Genomic DNA, 22,811 nt, shown 5'->3' on the forward strand with positions numbered 1-22,811 from the left:
TCAGTTTTCCCATCTCTCACAAAAGGATTGGTGAAATCTTGACTCTGTATTGTTAACACCAAAGTCCCTATATTTTTAAGGCATTTGGACAAGTAACTGAGAAACATTGCATTTTAAACACTTGGTACATCAGGATCAGAAGGATTGGAGCATTATTGTTCAGGTGACACTACTTTAAAAAATAACATCTAACTTTATGAAGAATGTGATACAACAACAGGAAAAACGGATGGAATCAGACTCATTCTATGAGCATTGGGAAGCAAAGAAAAATGGATTTGTGAGAAGTGGCTTCACATTCACAAAATCTGCTCGAGACAAAAGTTGAGAACAAAGAACATTTATTTACATTTACAACATTGCAAGGTTGGATACTCTCCCCCTACCTCGGGAAAGTACACCGAGGGCGGGAAGCTTCTTTGTTTTTATACATTTTTCAATTCACCTCCCCTTACATTTTTCCTACATTTATCCTTCTTGGATTGGTTTGGCACTTTTCCCTATTCACCTGACTCTTGACTGACTCCGACTTTCTCCTATCCCGTACTCACACCTCCTTTCCCCACCCCCGATTAAACAAGCTCTTTGTGTGTGTACGTGCATATTTCTTAAATTCCTCTGTTATCTTGTTTACTCTGTTCTGCTGTTTTTCTACCTTCTATAACTGTTTCAGAACTCCTAACATTAAAATAATAACTGTTTCTAAACTTCTGCAATTAAAATAATAACTATCTCTAAACTCCTTCAGATTTGTTTTCCATCCCTTCCTAAGCGACCCAATGACTCCCGACAGGTCCTCCCCGACTTGCGACCGTAATGAAACCCGAAAGGTCCCACAATGGACGCAAGTCGGAGATTTGCCCCTGTGCGAGGAGCCCTGAAGTCTTAGAGACTATTTTTAAAATCAAACGAGAACAGAGACACAGGGCACGTACGACCCAAAATGTGCAGATTGATTTTGTGACTCAGTTTCTCAGGGTCCATCGGCTGGGGGCAGCCATCTTAATTTCAGTGCGCATGCGCGACTTGTTAGTTGGCGCTTCCACAAAGACTTTGCTGAGTGGCCCTTAGTCGGCACGTGCGTGAACCCAACCCCAAGTCGCAAATCCACAGCGCATGCGCCAACCAGACTTCCAAAACTTCACCATTATGGAGGAACATAATCAGGTTGCCAGGCAGGGAAATAACTTATTCCCACAGGCCCACAGGTTGACAATGTAATGTCAGTTGAATGGGTCCGTCGAATGAAAAGGTTGAGAGGGATATGGTTTGTTTGCAAGCAGCTTGGACAGCAGAAAAGAAGGAGCGAAAGGACTGTTTCGGAGTTGTCTATTTGGACCAGTCATTTGAGTTGAATCTTTAAAAAATTCATGACAGGCTGGACTATCATTTTAGATGGAGATTTTAGATTGACACCTGCAGCCCGGGAACAGGCCCTTTCAGTCTATGAGCCACAACCACTCAATTACACCAATGACCTACAACCCCCGGTACGTTTTAAATGGTGGAAGGACCAGGAGCAACTGGTGGAAACCCACGCAGACATGGGAAAAACGTACAACTCCCCAGAGACAGTGTCAAATTTGAACCCGGCTCGCTGGCCCATTAAAAACGTTGTTCTAACCGCGGCGCTAACCTCGCCACTCTCAATGGTTCCCAGGGTTCTTCCTCCTACTTTCCATGAGCTGTGATTGCTTCAAATTCCAGTGCCCTTGTTTCCCTGAGGCTCTGACCCCTGCCCAGTGACTCTGTCCCCAATGCTTCTCCCTGGCCAGATGATCATCGCTCTCTTTCCCGGCTCTCACCCAAACTTTCTTACCCCATTTCCACCACCTACATCCCCCCTGTCATGTCCCACCCACTCACCCACAGGGCCAAGGGTAATGAGGTGGGGGAAGGTCCAGGCTGTAGTCACACAGCTTGTCGAAGGACAAGTGAGAGCAGGAGTCCTGGGGCAAATGGTGAAGGGTAGGGTGTACTGTAGCAGCCAGCTACAGGGGCACAGCCTCCAGTGTGGGGGGGGGGGGGTGGAAAGAGGACTGGCTCAGATGGGACAGATGTCCCAGTGCCAGGTGTCAGGGAATTCCCCAGCTCAGTGAAGGTCTGGGATGCTGCCACCGGCAAGTTGACTGGACCACTGCTCTCCCCACATCTCCACCGTCTGGGGGTCCCTGGAGCAACAGGTTCCAAGTCCTGTCAGTGGGGGAAGGGGGAGGTTCAGTAACTGGGGTGGGGCAGTTCCGGTGCGTGATCGATTGGAGATGGGCCTAGTGAGAGGATCGGTCCAGAGGGAGGTCAGACATGATGGGGAATGGGCCTTTGGGGCAGGCCCAGTGGAGGGCTGGGGCTTCAGGATGGGTCTAGTGGGGAGGCGGGGGCTTTGGACACCAGCCAGTGGGGGACAATGGCTTTGGGAATGGACCTGGTGGGGGTCAGGGGCTTTGGGGAGGGTCCAGTGGGGAATTGTGTTTGTGGGAGGACCTGTCAGGCAAAATAATTAGTGACAGGCCAAGTTGGGAACTGTACTGGGGACGGAATCGGTTGGAGTTGGGAGGTCCCGGTGGGGATGCGATTGGGAATGGATCCAGTGGGGGATGGTATTGGGGTCTGATCTGGTGGGGGACGGTATTCGGGTTGGATGCAGTGGGGGAATGGATTGGGGATGGACGCAGCGGAGGACGGGATTAGGGACGGACTCGTCGGGAGACAGGATTTTGGATGGAACCGGCGGAGACAGGATTGGGGATGGAACCAGCGGGGGACGGTATTCGGGTTGGACCCAGTGGGGATGTGAATGGTGGTGGACCCGGCGAGGGATAATATTGAGGATGGACCTGGTGGAGGAGAATTTTGGAGATGGACCCGGTGGGGGATGGACCCAGCAGGGGACTGCCCATTAACTCACTCTTCAATGCCTCACACCATCTTTGCCGAATGATCACAGCCAGATGATCACAGCTCTCTTTCCCAGGTCTCACCCAAACTTTCCTACCCCAATTCCACCACCTACAACCCCGTCGTCATGTCCCACCCATTCACCCACAGGGTAATGAGGATGGGGAAGCTCCTGGCTGTGGTCACATAGCTCATTGAAGGACAAGTGGGAGCAGGAGTCCTGGGGCAAGAGGTGAAGGGCAGCGTGTACTGTAGCAGCCAGATGAACTGGGCCACATTCTCCAAGGTGGAGGGAGAGAAAGGACTGGCTCAGATGGGACAGATATCCCTGTGCAAAGGGTCAGGGGATTCCCCAGCTTGGTGAAGGTATGGGACGCTTCCACCGGGAAGGAGATGGACCACTACCCTCCCCACATCTCCATTGTCTGGAGGTCCCAGGAACAGCTCATATTCCAAGGCCTGTGGGTGGCAGAAGGGGGAGATTCAAGAACTGGGGTGGGCAAGTTGTGATGGGTGATTGATTGGAGAGGGTTCCAGTGAGGGAACGGGTCTGGTGGGTGGACAGACCTGATGGGGATGGGCTTTTGGGTTCAGGCAAATAGGTGAGGGGGGATGGGATGGGGACTTTTGGCTGGGCATGTTGGGGGACAGGGGCTGGGTGAAGGCCCTGGTAGGAGTCAGGAGCTCTGGGAACAGTCCAAGCAATGGGTGGAGCATTGGGGACGGGCCCAGTGGGGGACAGAGGCCTTGGGGACGATCTCAGCAGGGGGAGGGGTTTGGGGATGGGCCTGGTGGGAGATGGGGGCTTTGGGGATGGGCCTGGTGGGTGACAGGGGACAGTATTGGGGATGGAGCCAGAGGAAGGAGACCACCCCTGGAGCTCCAGTTCGCCATTGGGTCACTCACCTTGGCCCATGGACGTACTTTGATCTGCGGGAACTTGAATTCGGTGCACTTGGGGTTCATCTCTCGCATCTGCTCCCTGGTTGAGGCCCCCAACACCTATTGGAACAGAAACCACCTTCACTACTGGCTCAAGGTGAGGGGAGCAGGAGGGTGACAAGGGGAGGGGATGCAGTGTATGCATACCAGGTCAGGGACATGGGACGAGCCCAAGAACTGGGGTGGTGGTGAAGGCTGAAATCTTAGGGGCATTTAAGAGGCTCTGAGTCACATGGATGTAAGAAGAATGGAGGGTTATGAGGGAGGAAGGGGTTAGTTATTTTTATTTTGGTAGGAATACATCAGTCGGCACAATATCGAGGGCTGAACTGCTTGTACTGTGCTCTCGTGGTCTATGTTAAAACCTGTTAGTCTTTCAGTGAGCGGAGATGTTGTGGAGGGAACGCTGCTGACTGGGACATTCCAGGCTGCAGGAGTACATGATGAGGAATGGGTGGAGACTTGGCGCTGCCAACACGAAGGCACTATAGGAATCGATCATAACCCTCCCATTACTGGGCACTGAGAGGCTGAGACCAAGGGGAACTCCTCCAACAGCAGAGGGGGGCAGTAACCACATGGTATCAAAATGGTGGCAATGAAGATAAACATAGACGTATACAGCAATGTGCAGTGAAGGGAATATCTGGATTCAACAGGAGGAGGAGAAAGGACTTGCAACGGTCTTCCTCTTTAGAAATATTTTCTGAATAATGTCAATTTTGTGGGGTGCGGGGGTTAGGGAAGAGAAAAGCCCTACTCAGTCAACTTTGCTTCATGAGATACATTCCCCGATCCAGGAAATCTCTTCTGCACCTGCTCCAAAGTACAAGGTCAAATTTATTACCATTGGATAACACAAGTACGACCTGATGAAACAGCGTTCTTGGGGTAAACACATGTAAACACACAACCAAGCCCTCACACTAACAGACAAATGATACATGTGCAGCACGTCCAGTAAAATAACTCCATATTGTTGAATAAATAGCAGAGTTGAGTATTTGTATGAGCAGCACATGAATCGTTCCACATTCTGCCTGCTTGGAAGAAGCAGCTGTTCCTGGGCCTGGTGGTACCGGCTCTGAAATTCCTGGATCTCTTTCCCGACGGGAATAGCTGGATGATGCTGTTGGCCGGGTGAAGGGGTCCTCGATGATTTTGTCAATGATCGTAGTGGTTCACATTGATATTTGGGGTGGTGGGGGGCAGGAGGGTGTCCCCAGTTACTCTAGGCCTCTTCAGGTCCCGTGGATTGACCTCTGATCATTTAAAAAATATATTATTTATAAATTAAATACACAAAAAATTAACACAATTAATAATAATACAAATGAAATACAAATATATGTGATATATATAAAAGAAAGAATAAAGAAATCCCCCCATAAACCACCTCATGCCCCCTCCATCTGGACATTAGCAAACTGGCCTCTACTCAGCCCCCACGACACAGATATAGGTGACCAAAAGCAGCAAACAGTGCTCTAATCACTGGTTCTGGGGAGGTGGGGGATCATGCTAACTGGGAATCCACCCTATACACAAGATGGTTGATGAACGTGGTGACCGCACAGAGTCCACGGGGACCAACAACTTTCATCCCAGGGGACAACCCACACGGAAGGAATCAACAAGGACAGGAATACTGACCAATCAGAGGCCGGCGCGAATGTGACATCACTCCTGTCGACAGCAGCGGGGAGAGAATAGAAGTAGAGCTATCAGTGTAATGAAGCATCTTTAACTTTGATTGCTTGAGTGTGTGTCCTCCTTTCCACCCTTCACAGTAGCGCGAACACTCCAATTTCACATCGGGAGTCACGTGTCCAGTTTCCTTATATGAAGAATGAGAAGTGCACACATATTGTCAAATTTGTTTCTGGGATGTTTTAACCGGGTGATAGGAGGAATGTTTGAATATGGATCTCTTTGTCATTGGAAAAAATGGAGATGACCTTACAACATTATGAGAGGACACAGCAGCACGGATCGAGAGACGATAATGCAAAGGAGCCGAACACCAAGTGTCACAATTTCCCAATAACCGATCGGCTGCTTAGACAATACAGAGTCAATATTTCACTAATCCTTTTGAATTTATGATCTCTGGGATTTCTCGTCAAGTTTTCTATTTAGGTTGGTGTATCTTGCAGACCTGTTTGGTTGCAGCAAGTAAGAAGTTATCGCCTTGTAGCATCCGCTATGGCAGCGCTACCACATACTGTTTTAAATTCCCCACGTGTGCTCGCTGGCCCACCCACTTCTGGTGACGTACTCCCTGACTTCCATCTTTACGTCATTGTGTCGTGGAGTCACTCTCCAGCTGGCTGCCGCTATGTGGAAGTGTAGGGCTCCTCAGCCCATACATGGTGCTAGGAGTGGGCTCCTTCTCGGCAGTGAAGGGGAGTCTGTGCCATCTTGGATTATCCAAGTGTTGCAGCGATTTGGCCTCTTTTTGCTCACCTGGTCTCTTGACGCACCATAATCTCAGCATTTATAAGGGGGAAATTCTTTCAATGTTTCATTCACTTTTATTACAGAATTCTTCCTAGATTATCTGTGTAACATTGAATGTTATGGGTTTTCATGAACAGGGATCATGATTTTACTCATAATTTGGTGAGCAAATAGATGGGACATTTTTACTAATGCCCCATGGGAATCGAAATAAAAATGAAGTTACAAAATTTGGAAGGTTTGTTGACCCTTGTTTTTAAGCAGGATGTCAGGATAACCTTCATCTTGCTTGCTGAATTAAAATGTGATTTGTCAGTTCTTAATGGCAGCTGCCATATTGGCATTGCAAGGAGAGATGGGAAATGGGTCAGGTCCTTGGTGGTCCCAGTAATGCAACGTAGAAAGATGTCACGGGGCTGAATGTGGTTTAGGGAGGGTGAGGGTATTAATTTTTAGGAAACGTATGTGGCCAGCCACCTATCAATATTTTTTTGTCAAATAGAAACTCCTGCTGGTAGAAGCCATTTCCTACTTTGAACAGGCCCAATGTCAATATCCAAGCACATATTGTTACGAGCCCAAAAGATCCCAAAACCCAGCAGCAAGAGACATTCACCAAGACAAGTGGTTTTTAAAACAGAAGTTATTTTTAATCAAATTTAAACATGAAATTAGAATGAAACTTTAAATTAACTCTATACTTAACTAATCCAAATGAACCCCCTTCTAATTCAAAGCGCACATGTTTGTAATGTGTATAAATTTAAGAAAAGTTCTTTGGTTCAAGGTTCAATCTCACTTCTCCTTCTTCCAAGTTCTCTGGATGCCCAGCCTCCCCCTCGCCCTACAACTCCCCCCTTCACCCTCCCCCTTACCCCTGCCTGGCCCCGCCCCCTCCCCTCATTCACCGCCCCCGCCCCCTCCCCTCATTAACCTGCCCCGCCCGCTCCGGGCTCTCGCCCCTCCCATCCCCCTCCCTCTCCCTCATCCCCATCCCCTCCCCGCCCCCTGCACCGACCCCTCGGCTCCACCCAAACACCCCGCTGGTACCGGCCACTCCTGGGTGGGGCCCGGCGGGCTGCGGGTCGCCCGCTTGCGCGGCTGAGGAAGGTCCCGGCGCTGCCGCCAACTTCATCCCATTCGCGCCCGCGGCGACGCGACGGACCCCGAGCAGATGACGCCGCCACCAACGTCCCGCCTCCTCACAGCAAGAGCCAATCAGCTCGCGAAACCGCCCATCAATCCAACCCGACTTTAGCGTCCAATCCCATAGCGGCCTCACCCAATCAACCCATTGGCTCGCGCAACTGAAGCAACCAATCAGCGAGAGAGCGAACACACAGGTGAACCCAATCAGCATCGCAAGACAGAAATCAAAGGCAGTGGAAGGAGCAGGAGACCTTTCGGCCCTTCCACTTACAACTACCCCAACACTCAATCTAATCCTTGGGAAACACAGGATCACTTTGTCTTGGCTCCAGGATTCCTCTGATCTCAAGAAATACATTGTACCCCAACTGCAAGGGAGACTATTTATTATCAAACTTTCCTTTATATTTATTACCGCTTCCAATTTAATGGAGGACACAAGTGGTTGTGTCAGCCAGCTGGACCGCCTCGGGGAACCTCATGGAGCAGGCAATCTTGGTGAGAAGGTAACTCATCCCGCGGGAGGCCGGTAGTGACCCTACAATGTCATTGTAGATGTGGCTGAACCTATGTGGTGCTGGCTCGAATGTCTGGCATGGTGCCTTCACGTATGTCTGTATTTTGGTCATCTGGCAGAGTGTGCAGGCCTTGGCCCACTGACAACCTGTTTTTGAAGGCTCAGCAAGACCAACCGATTGACCACCATTTTGACAGTACTGATGGCTGGGTGCGTCAGATTGTGCACCTCATCATAAAACTGCCATCTCAATGCTGTCGGCACGATGAGGTGGGGTTTGCCATTGGAATGTCGCAGAGGAGCGTCTACTTACCAGAATCGATGTTAACATCCTCCAGCCTGAGCCTGGACACTGCTCTCTTGCTTGCAAGGATCTCAGGGTCATCCTGCTGTCCCCTGCCGAGGGCTAAGTAGTCTATTCACTGGGACAGGGCCTGGATAGACTTGATTGCGGGGATGGGGCAGTGCGTCACCCATGATGTGTTGAATGTCGGTAGTGAACTCAGACTCATATGAGAGGAGTCGCTGCTGCTTGGCCGGCCACAGGTCCAACACTTTATGGAAGGCAAAAGTTAATGGCTTCTGGTTCATGAAGACACTGAATTGTCTACCTTCCAAAAATACCTTAAGTGCCTGACTGCCAGGTACAGCACCAATTGCTCTCAGTCAAAGACGCTGTATTTGAGTTCAGGTGGCCAGAGATGTCTGCTAAAGAAGGACAGGGGCTGCCATTCCCCTTTGATGAATTGCTCCAGTGCACCCCCTACTGCTGTGCAGGAAGTATCTACTGTGAGAGTGGTGGGTGTCTCTGGCCTGGCGTGTACCACAAGGGTTGTGTTGGCCAGTGCGTCCTTGGCCTTCTGGAACGCCTCCAAATCCTTTTGTCCCAGGTAATGTCTTTACCTTTCTCCGCATGATGTGGGCCACGGGGGGGCGTGGCAAGATGGTGTAAGGATCAGACGTGCCTTCCAGTCCTCTCCTGACTCTATCTTAATGTTTTGTCTAGAAATGCCCGTTAAAATTCTTTAAAAGTTTAGATAACTTCAGTGATGTTAATTTAACTTATGATGGTAAAATTGGTGGAAAAGAGCAAAAAAAAACGACAACAGATTATCAAAAAACTACATTTTCCAAAAGTTCAAGTTTTGGAGCCTACCTACAGGAAAGACATCGAGACTCAGCGTGAAATGGATCCCAGGAGAAAGGTACAGCTTTCGGATGTAAAGTTCAATATTACATCGGTAGAGCCCTCTAAAGTGGGCGCCAAACAGCCTTTAGAACAAAGAGTTACTCAGGTTCGCACATGTGCAGTAGCATCTGACGGCAATGTTATGAATGAACCACTTGTAGTAACATCAGTTGAAGTACCGGCTGGGGAAAGGCATTTGTCAACTGTAGCGGTGGCACTGCAAACTGCACCTTTTGAGATAAAAGAACCTATCCAACTTGATGGACTGGGGAAAACCCCGGCCAGCGTCCTCCAGTCATTGCTGGAGAGGCTGTGGCTGGGGTTTCCACACGCAGCTATACTACAAGGAAGGCAACCAGAATGAAGGAAGCAAAAGAAGACCCTTTGGTTATGCAGAAGAAGCAGGAATCTGTTGAGCCAGAATCTCTTCCAATTGAAAAGATTCTTGTGAATCTTGAATCTAAATGATCTTATACAATGCAGGGATTATCCAAGATTATGACTGAACTTGGTACTAGGTTTAATACTCTGTGGTGAAAATACATTCTCAACAGATGGCTGAGTTTGGAGCTTTTAAGCTTGAAGTGAGAGATAAATTTAATTCGTGTGAAGAAGATATAGACGAAATACGAGATCATGTTTCAGATGTGACCAAAATGGTCAAAGACTTACAAACTCAAAATAAAAATTTGGTGAAAAAGATTGATTATTTGGAAAACCAATCCAGACGGAACAATATAAAGATTATTGGTTTGCCGGAAGGAATGGAGGGACCAGACCCAAGAAAATTTTTTACTGAATGGATTCTGCAGGTGCTGGGTCAAGAACATTTCCTGGAAGGTATAATACTGGAACGTGCTCACAGAGGCTTGCGTAGAAGACCTATTTCAGGTCAAAGTCCAAGACCTGTTTTGGTTCGTTGCTTGAATTATTACGACAAGAAATAATTTTACGAGTGGCTATTAGAAATGCACAACAGAGAAAATCACCCTTGATGATTCAAAATAATCGAGTTTTCTTCTATGCGGATTTGAGTCAAGAAGTTATGTTCCAATGACGGGAATTCAATTCTGCTAAAGAGTTGTTGTGGAAGAAAGGTTATAAGGCAACCTTTAGATATCCAGCTGTTTTGAAGGTTTTTCAAGATGGTTACCAACCAAAGTTCTTTGATTCTACAAAGGAAGCTATAGCATTTGCTCAAGAGCTGCCAATTACTCGGTTTCAACAGAGACTTAGTCCACCGCGATCTCTAAGGAGACAAGAGATGGAAGAAAAGAGCCGTGCTACAAGAAGGAATGGTTGTAATGGTGACTCGGCAGTTGGAGCTGATTAAAAGAAGAGTTGTTCTTTTTTTTTAATTTTTTTTTAAATATTAAATAATGATGATGTTAGTTTAAGATGAAGTGAGAGTTGGGGGAGAGAACTGGATGGGCACTATTTCCTGAAAGTCATCTGCTACGTGTGAGTTATCTCACACCCATTTTTTTGGGAGTTACCGCATTGCGCGTTTTAGACGGGAGGGGGTTTTCTTTTGTGTTTATAAAAAAAAGCATAAGAAAGTATTTGATTGTTTAAAAAACTAAAAATTCATGTGGTTTTTTTTGTAAAGTTTATTCAGTAGATAAGGAATATTTGAAATTTAAATGTGAATGGGATGGATAAGTTTTTTTAAATATTTTTTCTTTAACTTTAAGGTGAAAGGAGTGGTAATTCTGGTGTATATTATTTTGCTATTTTAGTTATAGAACGAAGGGAATAATGGTGAAAGTTATAAATTGAATTGTACAATTCTTAATGAGGCTTGAATTTTGTTTTTGGATATGCTCCATTTGTTGAAGATATAGATTTCGTTGCAGATGTATTTTTATATTTGGATATCTGAATTTTAACGTAATGATTGGGGATATTTAAATGTGGTTTTGGAGCTTTTATTGGGTAATTATTCAAGGTTAAAAGGGAAAAATGGTGGAAGAGTACCAAATTTGAATTGTACAATGTTTAATGAGGTTGGAATTTTGTTTTAAGATGGCAGTTTATGTGACTAATATGATGATAGATGTGAAGTTAGTTGATATTTGGTGAAGGTTTATCTCTATTGAGAAAGTTTTATTTTTCATCTTTTTTTTTCTCATGCTACAATTTTTTTTAAAGAATTGATTATTGTTTCAGAATTTTTGATAGACAATGTTACTGATTTTACTAATTTTTTATATTAAGTTTGTTAATTATATGTTTCAACTTAACTCTGTTAAATATATGCATTTAAGTTTGATTTAAATATGTTTTTTAAGTCTGATATCTTAGTATTAATTACTTTTCTTTTTGTTAGTATTTTAATTGGTTATGTTTTTGTTTTTTTTGTAAGTGGGTTTTTTTCTCACATATATTATTAACTTTATTAATTCTTCACTCTTTATTTTGGCGGGGAAGTGGGGGTTGGACTAATTTGAGTTGGGTTATTAATGTGTAATAATTATTGGGGAGGGTATAGTTTATTTAGATTACTGATACTGTATTGTACTTTTATTATTTAGTTCTTAATTTTTAAATGTAATTCTATATGTTATTCATGTTATAAAATCTTAAATAAAGTTTAAAAACAAAAAAATGATGTCGGCCACAACCGGTATGAATCGGTGATAAAAATTAATCGTACCAGTGAATTCTTGCAGCCCCTTCATTATGTGGGGTTTGAGGAAGCACTTAACAAACTCTATCTTTTCAAGCAGGGTTTAGTTCCGTGCCTGTTGATTTGACCCCCAAGGAAGTCGAACGTTTCCAACCTGAACTAGCACTTAGCAAGGTTTATATCGTAAGTCCAAATTCCCGCAGCCAGGCGCACAGTCACATTAGACGGTCTCTGTTTAGCTTCATTGCCACCACTTTGACATCTTGCGGTTACTGCCACCCTCTGCTGTTGGAGAATATCCTCCTTGATCTCAGCCCCTCAATGTAACTAAGAACCCCTAAAATGTCCCTAATGTTTTGGCCTTCATCACTACTCCTGGCAAGGCATTCTTGACACCCACAACTCTGGGTAAAAGAAAATACCCCTGATATCTCCCCTAAATCTTCCTCCCTTTGCTTTAGACAGATGTCTTCTAGTGTTTGCTACTCCCATCTGGGTTTCAGGCAAACTGAAGGGCATCTTTCACCGAGTTTCTGGTTTTCCAGCAGTTCTGGATGTCTATCTCTGGATGCTCTGCTCCGTGGACCACCCCGCAGTATCCCATCTAGTCCTGGAGTCTCTGTGTCAGCAATGCTCTGCTGACCACTGCCTGATGGCTTTGTGGTCAAATGTGTTTGTCTATGAAACCGTTCCCAGGAAGGTAAAGGGGCAAAGTCCTGCTGACTGGAACATTGTGCAGCACCAGGGCCAGGCCAATCTTTTGCAACACCTGAGCCAGGTAGAACCTCAGCACAGAGCAGCATTTGGTGCCCTTGCACTTTGGTTACAAGCACAGCCACACACAATTATGGTCATGCTGGTTACACCCTTGTCCCCATTGATTGATGATGTACACGGTCCTTCTCCAGACTCTATTCATTTTGGACCCCCACATGAATTGAAATTTGTTTTGGGAATTGACAGGGTGGTGGTGTGGGGATGGGCCAAACATGGCCCACGTGCAGCAGGACCGAAAGTTCCTTGCACATTGCACCTGATAATCAGGTTTTACCCGAATGACAGAGATGGGTATCTGTGTGGTTCTCCCTGTCTCCTGGACCTGGGGGTCTTTGTACTGCTCCCCATCTCCTTAAGTTGGTGCTTTGTTCTCCACCACCCCCACAAGAAATCCAAGACCCCTGGATGGAGGGCAGAGGCGCAGAGAGATCAGTGAGAACATGGGTAGTTTCAACAGGGTGGGGTCCATCCAGGCGCCTGATAACAGGAGGAACCAAGTGGGAAGGAGGATGCAGGGCATTCGATAGCAGGACATTGCAAGAGAGTGGATTCCTCGAACTCTTCAGGGGAGAAGGCGCTGGTCGATCCATCGGTTTAGGTGGGGCAGGGTATAGACATGGCAGCTGACTGGAATTGTCAGCGGGTTACTGAGACCTGGGAAAGGAGGGGAAGGAGGGTGCAGTAGTGTTCTGAGAGTGCTGAGGGAGAGGCAACATGGTTGCCACCTCAAGGCAACGGTCCCCTGATTGATTGCAGGGATGGGCTCTGTAAATAGACTCATAGATATCCAGCACAGAGCATCTTTGTCGCCCTGCCATCAGGAAGGAGATATGGAGGAATAAAAGCAGAGCAGCCAGGGAGGGAAATAGCATCTTCCCACAGGCCATGAGATTAACAAGGCAACATGAGCTGGATGGGAGCTAAGAATGAAAAGGGTGAGAGGAATATGGACTGATTACAACAGCTCAGCTAGCAGGAGAGAGGGGCTGAAGGGCCTGTTTATGTTTTCTCTATCTGGACCAGCTTTTGAGTTCAAGCTTTAAAAAACCCAATCATTTTTAAATTTAATATCAATGGTACAGAATGAATCAAGAGACAAGATGTCTGTCCAGCAGCAAGCGTCGAAGGCACTTCCTGAAACGGAGGCTCTGAAACCACAGGGAGGTTCTGGACGGAAAGAGGCCCAGCTTCTTCTGGAAGGAGGAGAGGAGAGGCAGGGGAAATGCGGGGGAAGGGAAGGGGAGGGGAGGGGCTAGGGATGCCGTCACCGTTCACCTCCCCTTTCCTCTACACCGTTCCCCTCCCCTTTCCACTGCCCGTTCCCCTCCCACATCCCCTCCCCCTTCCAGTCCCCAGTTCCCGTCCCCCGCTCGCCTCCCCCATTCCCCTCCCCCTTCCCTTCCTCCTACTCCTAACCCTAACCCCTAACAAAATCCTAAACCTAACCTTAACACTACCGATACCCCCTACCACCACTCCACGTCCCCTAACTCTACCCCCACCCCATCCACTAACCCTAACTTTATTCCTACGCCTATGCCACACCATAACCCCAACCCTAATGCTACCCACCATCCCCTAACCCCAAACCTCACTCCTCCTCTACCCCCCTGCTCCTACCCCCTTCCCCTATACCTAACACAAGCCCACTTCCCCGAACTATAGACCTAACCATAAACCAAGATATAGCCCTACCCCATGTCTCCTAACACTAACCCTAACTCTACCCAACTTCCCCAACCCTAAACTAAACCCTATCCCTATCCCTTACAACCTACCTCCTTCCCCTAACCCTACCTCCTACCCCTTCCCCATACCCGCACCCCCTACAACTATCCCCTTCCCCTAACCATACCTCCTACACCTTCCCCATACCCACACCCCCTACAACTACCCCCTACCCTATCCCTTACAACCTACCCCCTTCCCCTAACCCTACCCCTTCCCCATACCCGCACCCCCTACCACTATCCCTACCCTATCCCTTACAACCTACCCACTTCCCCTAACCCTACCTCCTACCCCTTCCCCATCCCCGCACCCCCTACCACTACCCCCTACCCTACCCCTTACCACAACCCCTACCCTTACTCCCTTCCACTACCCCCTTTCTCCTACCCCCTTCCCCTCCCCCTCCTTCCCCTAGGTTAGGGGTAGGAAGGGGAAAGGGAAGGGGGAGGGGAAGGGGAGGAGGAGAAAGGGAGGGGAAGGGGGAGGGTTAGGGGAGGGGATGGGGGAGGGGAAGGGGAGGGGGAAAGGGGAAGGGAAGGGCGGAGGGGAAGAGGGAGGTGAAGAGTGGAGGGCTGGGGTTAGGGCATAGGTGTGAGGGCAGGGGAAGGGGAAGATGAGCGGGAGGGGGTTGGGATGGAGGAGGGGTAGAGGAGAAGAGGGGAAGTGGGTGAAGGGACATGGAAGAGGCAGGGAATGGGGTTGGCAGGGCCAGAGGGATACGACGGGGAGGGGTTCAGGCCATCATGATGTTGTCCGTCCTCTGTTCAGCTGGGATGCGAGGTTCTTCTGGACTCGTGTCTTGTCTCTGAGATCGCTCCTTCTCCTGGGAAGAGAAATACGAGTGATAGAGATACTGTCTCTGAGGCCTGAACTCAATGACTTTGGAGGGTCCCAACACTTCCCCCATCATCCCCCCTACCCCTGAACCCTCCCCTCCCTCACACCAGTACTCTCCATTTTTCTTGAATTCCTGTCCATATTAAAATCCTTTTCATGCCTTTTTTGGACAAGCCTCCGCTACTACCCCGACAATGCATTCCAGCCACCCACTACATTCTGTGTGAATAAAATGTACCCCTCACGTCTTGCCTAAATTTCCCTCAGCTCACCTTAATTAGACGTCCTCTGGTATTCTCGCCCCAGGAATGCACACAATATTCCAAGTGTGGTCTGACGAGAATTTTATACATCTGCAACGATACCTCTCGGTTTTTGAACTCAATCCCCTGACTCCTGATGGCCAGCACACAATACACCATCTTAAACTCCCTCTCAATTTGCACAGCAACCTTGAGTGATATATGGAGCAGGATCTAAATATTTCTCTGTCCTGCACACTGTTCATAATCCTGCCATTAACCAAGTGCTCTGCCCACACATTCTTGTAATCCGCATTCAATGAAGATATTGGTCTATATGAAGCTACTTTTAATGGGGCTCCAACCTTCTTTGGAATAACTGTTATTCGTGCTCTTGAAAATTACTCTGGAAATAAACCTGGACCAGTTGCTTATTTAAGTACATCTGATTTACAGGATTGAACTCCATCTGTCACTTCTCTGCAAACTGGATGACCTATGACAACCTTCTACACTGTCTACAACATCTCTACCTCTGTGTCATCCCCTGACGTACCCACCCTTCCACTCCCATCATCATTCATAAAAATCACAAAGAGCAGGGGTCCCAGAGCAGATCCCTTTGGAGCGCCACTCGTCATTGTTTCATCTACTACTATCCTCTGTTTTCTGCAGACAAGCCAATTCTGAATCCACACAGCCAAGGCTCCATGGATCCCATGCCTCCCGACATTCTGAATGAGGCCTCCGTGGGGATCTTGTCAAGCACCTTACTAAAATCCTCGTGCAGCACATACAGACCTTGACCTTCATCTATCTCCTTTGACACCTCCTCTAAAAACTCAATTTGACTCGTGAAGCAGGACCTGCTCCTCACAAAACTATCCATGAGTTTCCCCAGCATGTTTGTGCATTGCCCTCGGACCCAGCATCTGCAGACTTCCTGGCGAGTCCCTCCCTTACCCCTTCCCAGAGCTTCCGCATCCATTAGAACATCAAGCATTGCTGCCCAGTACAGGCCCTTTGGCCCATAAAGGCTGTACTGACCTTTGTAAATGTTCTCCACAACCTTTACCTGTACCACACCCATAGGAACATAGGAAGTGGGAACAGGAATAGGACAAAAATGGCCTATCGAGCCTGCTCCGCCATTCAATACGATCATGGCTGATCTAATTTATGACCAAACTCGACCTACCCTGCCTTCTCGCCATATCCCCAAATTCCTCTATCATGTAAAAATTCTGTTCCCTTACATCCACATGCTCGTCTCAGAGACTTTTATATGTACCTATTCTACCAACCGCTACCACTTTCTCTGGTGACGCATTCAAAGCTCTCACAACTCTCTGCATAAAAAAAATCTCCCCTCACCTGAAGCGGATGCTCTCTGAGATTTGCACCTGACACTTTAGGAAAGGTTTCTGGCTGTTCATTCCATCTAAAGCCCCCACAATCTTATTTAGAATAAGTTATTAAGCTGTGGATGGGGCAAGTTGGGAGAGGCAGGAGGGGAGAGAGCTGGTGGGGGAGGGGTGAGAGCTGGTGGGGAGGGGACAAGGCCGTGTTGTGGAGAGGGATCAGGACCGCGTTGAGGTGGTGAACGGACAGACATGGGTGGATCTACCTGCCGAAATAAAGGAGCAATAAGAAGGCCATCTCGGGATCTACCAGCATCTTCTGGGGCTTGATGTCTCAATGGAAAACCCCCTGAGGATGGAAGTAGGCCATGCTCTGCTACAGCTGGTACATGAACATCTGGCAACACAACGATATAACATGACCCACTCTGCCTCCACACTGGCCGGGTCTATATCCTGAGGGTAAGGGGAGGTGGGTGAAGGGCCCCTCCCTGCCAATCAACATCCATCCTCATCATCCTCTCCACCCCTCTCCCCTCACTACCCTTTCTCTCCTCACCAATACCCATTGAGACCCTCATGCACCCTTCATCGATATCCAGTCCCCAGCGAGACTCAGCCAGTAAACTCCTTCATATCCTCCAACCCCACCATCCAAGCTTGCCCCAGTGGACAACTTGACCACCCAGACCCACAACCACCTTGATGTAGATCATGGGAATGGGCTGCTTGGCCTTGTTGAAGTGCTGGACCATGCAGTGAACCGTCTTGGGAACATAGTCCAGACCCAGATTCAAATAAACCTGCTCTTCCTCTTGGACACAATACAAACATGTCAGCTGGATTTACCCTCCAAAACCCCGTGCCTCTCCCAACTGGAGTGCTAGCCCCTCCTGCTCTCTGTAGGCCTGATGCCCCCACTGCTCAACACAACATGGCATGAATCCAACGGCTCAGCGAGCAGAGCGTCAACAGGCCGTAGTGGACCCGTCCGCTGCCCCATCATTCGGCTTCTGGTGAGACTGCACAAAATGTGCAGCTCTGACCGCCCTCCCTCGTGAGGCAAGGATTCACCGGGGGAGAAAAACCATTGACGTTTCGAGATGAGAAATGTTTGCAGCCGGGTGTTGGCTGGGGTCGAACATGTGGAGGCTGAGTTGTTGGGACGATTCAGAGCAGGCGTTGATTTGGAGGCGCACCAAAAGGTGCCAAAAGTGAGTTATGGGGGAAAGTACATTCGTGAAATGAATTGGGGAAACAGACTGGAGGGGCTGAGTGGCCGAATTTGGCGACCTTGTCTTGTGGTCTTGGCTGCTGCTGTCTGGAGTTGAAATGGCAAGAGGTCATGAGTTAATGGGTGAGGAGCAGGGCAGCCAACGTCAAAGAGTCAGCACTGGTCAGAGGGGCAGGATGGAGGCAAAAGAGAGGCTGCAGCGAGACAGATCGATTGAAGGAATGGGGAAGGTAGCAGCAAATGATATGCATCAGAGTGAGGGTGGGGTGGGTGCAGGTGGATCTTACCTTGACTACAGAGGAGAAGTTGAGAAGAGGGACAATGATGGTGTGATCCAACTTTCGCACGATCTGCAGTTTGCGGTTCTATGGCGAGAGAAGAACATCAGCAAGGCTGGGCGATGGGTCGGGGCCCTGAGGGGAAACTTGTCCAAGTTGAGGGAGGAGGCGGGGAGGAGATTTGTCAAGAGGTCAGAGGTGGGGAACTCCAAGGGAGGCCGAAGTGGGGGACTTTTCGAGAGTCAGTGGGGGGGACTTTTCGTGTCGCTGGAGTGGGGACTTGTCAGGGGGTTCAATGAAGTATCATTTCAGTTTTTATGATTGTTTTCCCAGCTTCTACTAAACAATGAATTTGCAGAAAATCTTTGATATTTGCCAGGTGTGTGTGTGTGTGTGTGTGTGTGTGTGTGTGTGTGTGTGTGTGTGTGTGTGTGTGTGTGTGTGTGTGTGTGTGTGTGTGTGTGTGTGTGTGTGTGTGTGTGTGTGTGGGGTGGGGGGTTGTGTGTGGGGATGGGGGGTCTGTTGTTGGTTTGTGTGACTTTCTCTATTTCCAAACCCCATGGCTGCCTTGGTCTCTGTCAGATGCTCCTCTTTCCACCCACCCTTCAAAAATGTGTTTGGGGTGTTGTTTGTCAATTGGGTGTAATTGTGTGAAACGGGCTCATGTGTCGCAAGGGCCTGTGAACGTGCTGTAGACCCTAAATTTAAATATCAGGGTTTTTCATTTCCACACAACTGCTCCTCCCCCTCACCTTGAATCTCTTGTCTTGCAAGATCTTCTTGATGGCAATCAGCTCTCCGGAGTCCACCAGCCTTGTCTGGTACACCACACCGAAAGATCCATTGTCGATGATTTTAACATCTGTGCAGGACACCACCTTGGGGACGTTGGGTCCATGACACGGTGTGGCCACCTCTGTTGTGGCCTTATTGCCATGTCCTCTGGGGCAGAAGCAGCAGCATTTACACACCCAGAGGGTACACAACAGGTCATTTATCCCAGCCCAGCCTTGTTGTCCGAGTTAGTCTCTACCCCTCCCTCTACCTCCCTTCCAAGGGTCTCCAAAATGTCAGAATTGATCCTCTGGTGGTTCTTTCCAGCCTCTCAGTAGAAATATTGCCACCCCAGGTCCCTCTTTGATCACTCTCCTCAGACTGAGGCCAGTTCCGCAGCCGTTCACCTTATTTACAACCCTCCCTCCATGAGAGGATCGGGTCATCCTTGACCTTCAGCACGTCCCGGGGAGATGAACCACTCTGAACCCTACCACGGGTTTAGCAGAAGCCCTCCACATTCCCAGAAGCTCAGCAACACCGTGATCTTCCATGATGCAAGTGAGACCTCGTTGCCTGAGGGAGCAGGTGGTGCGGAGAGAGCCCCACTCTTCACCGCTCAACTCTGTTGGGTCCGCCGCAGCAGAAACACTTTCTAGCACCTTCATCCAGGTCCACTGGGGGAAAGAATCCTATCCCGGTTGGGGGTGTGTGGGGGTGTATGCAAGGGTGGAAGGGATCTTGTAACCACGGGGGGGGGGGGGGGCGTGGCGGGTGGAGGAGCGGTCGTGTCTCTCAGTGGACAGATCCCATTCCAGGTGGAGGGGGAGCTCTGTCCCATTTCTGTTGAAAGGTCTGCCTTCCATCCCCCTCTCAACTTCTCTTCTCCCTCAGACACCTCACACTCTCCCCTGCCCCGATTCCTCTACCACACTCTCATCCCCCACCCAACACCACCCCCATGGTTTCCCCAGTCCTTTCCGTCCCCTCGCACCCCATCCCCCCAGCTCAACCCTATGTCCCCTATCTCTGATCCAATCTCCCTTGACATTAGCCTGTGGTGCTACCCCGTTCCTTTGTTCTCCCCTCCACTCCTACAGACCCCATCCCTGTATTCCCTCACATGCCATTGTTCTCCCCTCCCCAGTCCCCTCCAGCTGCCTCATAAAGTGCCCTGCACTCAGGATGGGGAGAGGGGAAATTAAATGTAGCCTCCATTCTCTCCGCCCACACTGGGTAAAGGATGGTGCCAGAGGAGTCTCTGTCCCAGTAGGGGAGCCTGTAACAGGCTCTTTATCTCACCCATGGGCGCAGGGTGCTTCCAAACACAACCCTGTTGATCAGAGGGTCCCTGGGATGAGACAGCGTCCTACTCCGACACGTGGGCCAGAATCCCCTTCCAGGAGATGCATCTTTCTCGTGTTGCTGTGCCATGGCACGACTCAGCTATGGCTGCCCCATGCAGTGACATCATCACCCCCTCTGTGACATCATCTCCCCCCTCTGTGACACCTCCCCTCTCTGTGACACCCCTAGTGTAACGGGCAGGGACATCCAACCATTTAAATCCTCCTCAATTTCCCCAAGCAAGGGGAGAATAATTCAGCTGGTCTAAATTACTCGTTGTTATCTATTCTAACTCCTAGATATTTGATCCCATTTTGCCGCCACATTTGTTGACTATTTTCTTGACATTGGCTCTAATCCCCCTTCCTAAGTGACATGATTTTGCACATATCCCAAAAGAACTTATACCCAGAGATCTCCCCATAGTCCTCCAGGGTGGAGCACAACTTGGGCAATGAGTGTGTTGGGTCTGTCAGATATATCAGAACAACTTCTGCAAATAAATTGATTTCATGCTCTTCCTGGCCTGTTCTGAAACCTTTCATGCCTGAATCCTGGCAAATGGCCTCGGCTAATCGCTCCATGGCCAGTACAAACTCACTCACTGGGAGTGTGGGGGAGGAGTCAGACCTTGATTGGCATGTCTGTTGGCTTCCTCTGTCCCTCTCATCTCGACATCAGTGGCTCAGGTTGGGGGAGTCTGTGCTGCCTCCTGCAGTGCACAGCAACGCTGCTGGACCACCTTTATCTCCTTATTTTCCTGGGCCCTCTGCAAATCTTTCCTTTCTATGATCTCACATTGGTTTCTCAGGAGAAACAATGGCAGCCAAAAGGCACCCTCTGATTCCCCTTAGATTTTGGGAACCCCGACTTCTTGAAGTGGGACCACACGTGGTGACCTATTTTCTCAAGATGTGGATCCAGGAGCTTGGACCAGTCTACCAGTTTGCCGTGGTCCGCCAGCATGCTTGCCAAGCTCCCGAACCCTGCACTCTCGTCAGTCCACCCGCAGATCTTGTTCTCCCTGCCTGCACTCGATTTCCTGCCCCAATTCCAAAGCATCTCCACTGCAGCTGTGTTCAGTCGGAACTCGAAGGACCCTGCTCACTGCACCAATTATTATGTGTGTGAAACTGATTCGAGGGGTCCCATGGGTGGCGAATTTGAACACAGTTGTCTTTTATTGACACGTAGTGAAGTCGCATGAGGAGTAAAAGACACACACAGACACAAACTCGCCGGATTAATCGATACACTTGCAACCACTCGTGGAGAGAAGACTTGACAATCAACTTGTCACATATGATACCTTGAACAGGTCATTCATTCACTCATTGATCTTGGATGCCTGTGGGTGGTAGGGGATATGCAGGTGGCCCCAAATACTTGGCATCACCACCCATTGCTGGTCGGACGTTATCCGATAGGGTATTCCACATATGGAGCACGCTAAAATGGTGCTTGGTCGGCCCGCTGGCAGGACATCTGAGTATGTGCTGACCATCGTGAGAACATATCACTTTTTATTTTGGCAGGGGAGAGGCCTGATATGGTCAATTTATCAGACTTGGCCAGCTCCCGAACCCCAGCGAATGCGGCCCTTGGTTTTAATTGCTGACAAATAGGGCATTTGGCCATCACAGTTCTTGCAACATCATGAGACCCCCAGATCCTCTGTCCATCATAGTGCCCCCATATGCCCACATTTATGATGCACCAATGCTGCCAAGGCTCCGGGGTCTCTCTGCTTGGGGAAAAAAGTGGCAGAGCATATTTGAGCAGCTCAGTCCACAGTGGCATCGCGTCAGCTTCAGCGGTTTTCCTGGAGGTGTGTCCATCCACGTGGTGGACCCTGACTATTCTTTTGTTGTTCCACCTCTCAGAAGATCTGCCAGTGCTGTTGTCCTCAGAGCAGGCAGCCATGGATCTGCCTCCCTGTCTCCTGACGCCGACCCATCCACACTGACGTGTTGTTTGGCACAGCCCAGAAATCCTGTTGCACTGATCGGAAAAGAGGCTCCTGGGCCCGCCTGGTTGTCCCTTTTCGGATCAGTGCCACAGCTGCCAGCTTGGACAGTTGGCTCTCCCCTCCACCTCACCCTCTTGTGTCAGTACTTTATCTGTGGTGGGCTGGAGCGCTCCCACCTTACACCACTGTTTTTCGCACCTCCACCAGCCGGAGCCGTCAGTAAACCAAGCTTTTTCTCTGCTGTCCAGCATCGAGGGTGTTGAACGGTTTGCCCCAGGCCATGGTGCCAAGCTCTTCTCGGGGTCATTCAGGTGGGAGGCTGTCACTTTCGGGCAGGACATGATTTGTTCTTGCAAGTGGCTCAGCCCTTCGATCCCGGCCTCTGTGCGGTCTGCCATGTACCACTTCTTCGGTCCGCTGTGAGTGGCATCCGCAGATTTAACCCATCACATGTTGGGGAGGTGTGGCTGGAGTGTGACT

At 49.0% G+C, this 22,811-nt stretch overlaps 1 pseudogene; it reads right to left on the minus strand.

Annotated features, from left to right (window-relative positions):
• Positions 1 to 16,689: 16,689 nt before the first annotated feature.
• LOC138750327 (glycogen synthase kinase-3 beta-like) lies at positions 16,690 to 21,032 on the minus strand (annotated as a pseudogene).
• Positions 21,033 to 22,811: the final 1,779 nt, after the last annotated feature.

The sequence above is a fragment of the Narcine bancroftii genome, unplaced genomic scaffold (genome assembly GCF_036971445.1).
Source record: "Narcine bancroftii isolate sNarBan1 unplaced genomic scaffold, sNarBan1.hap1 Scaffold_117, whole genome shotgun sequence".
Lineage (NCBI taxonomy): Eukaryota > Metazoa > Chordata > Chondrichthyes > Torpediniformes > Narcinidae > Narcine > Narcine bancroftii.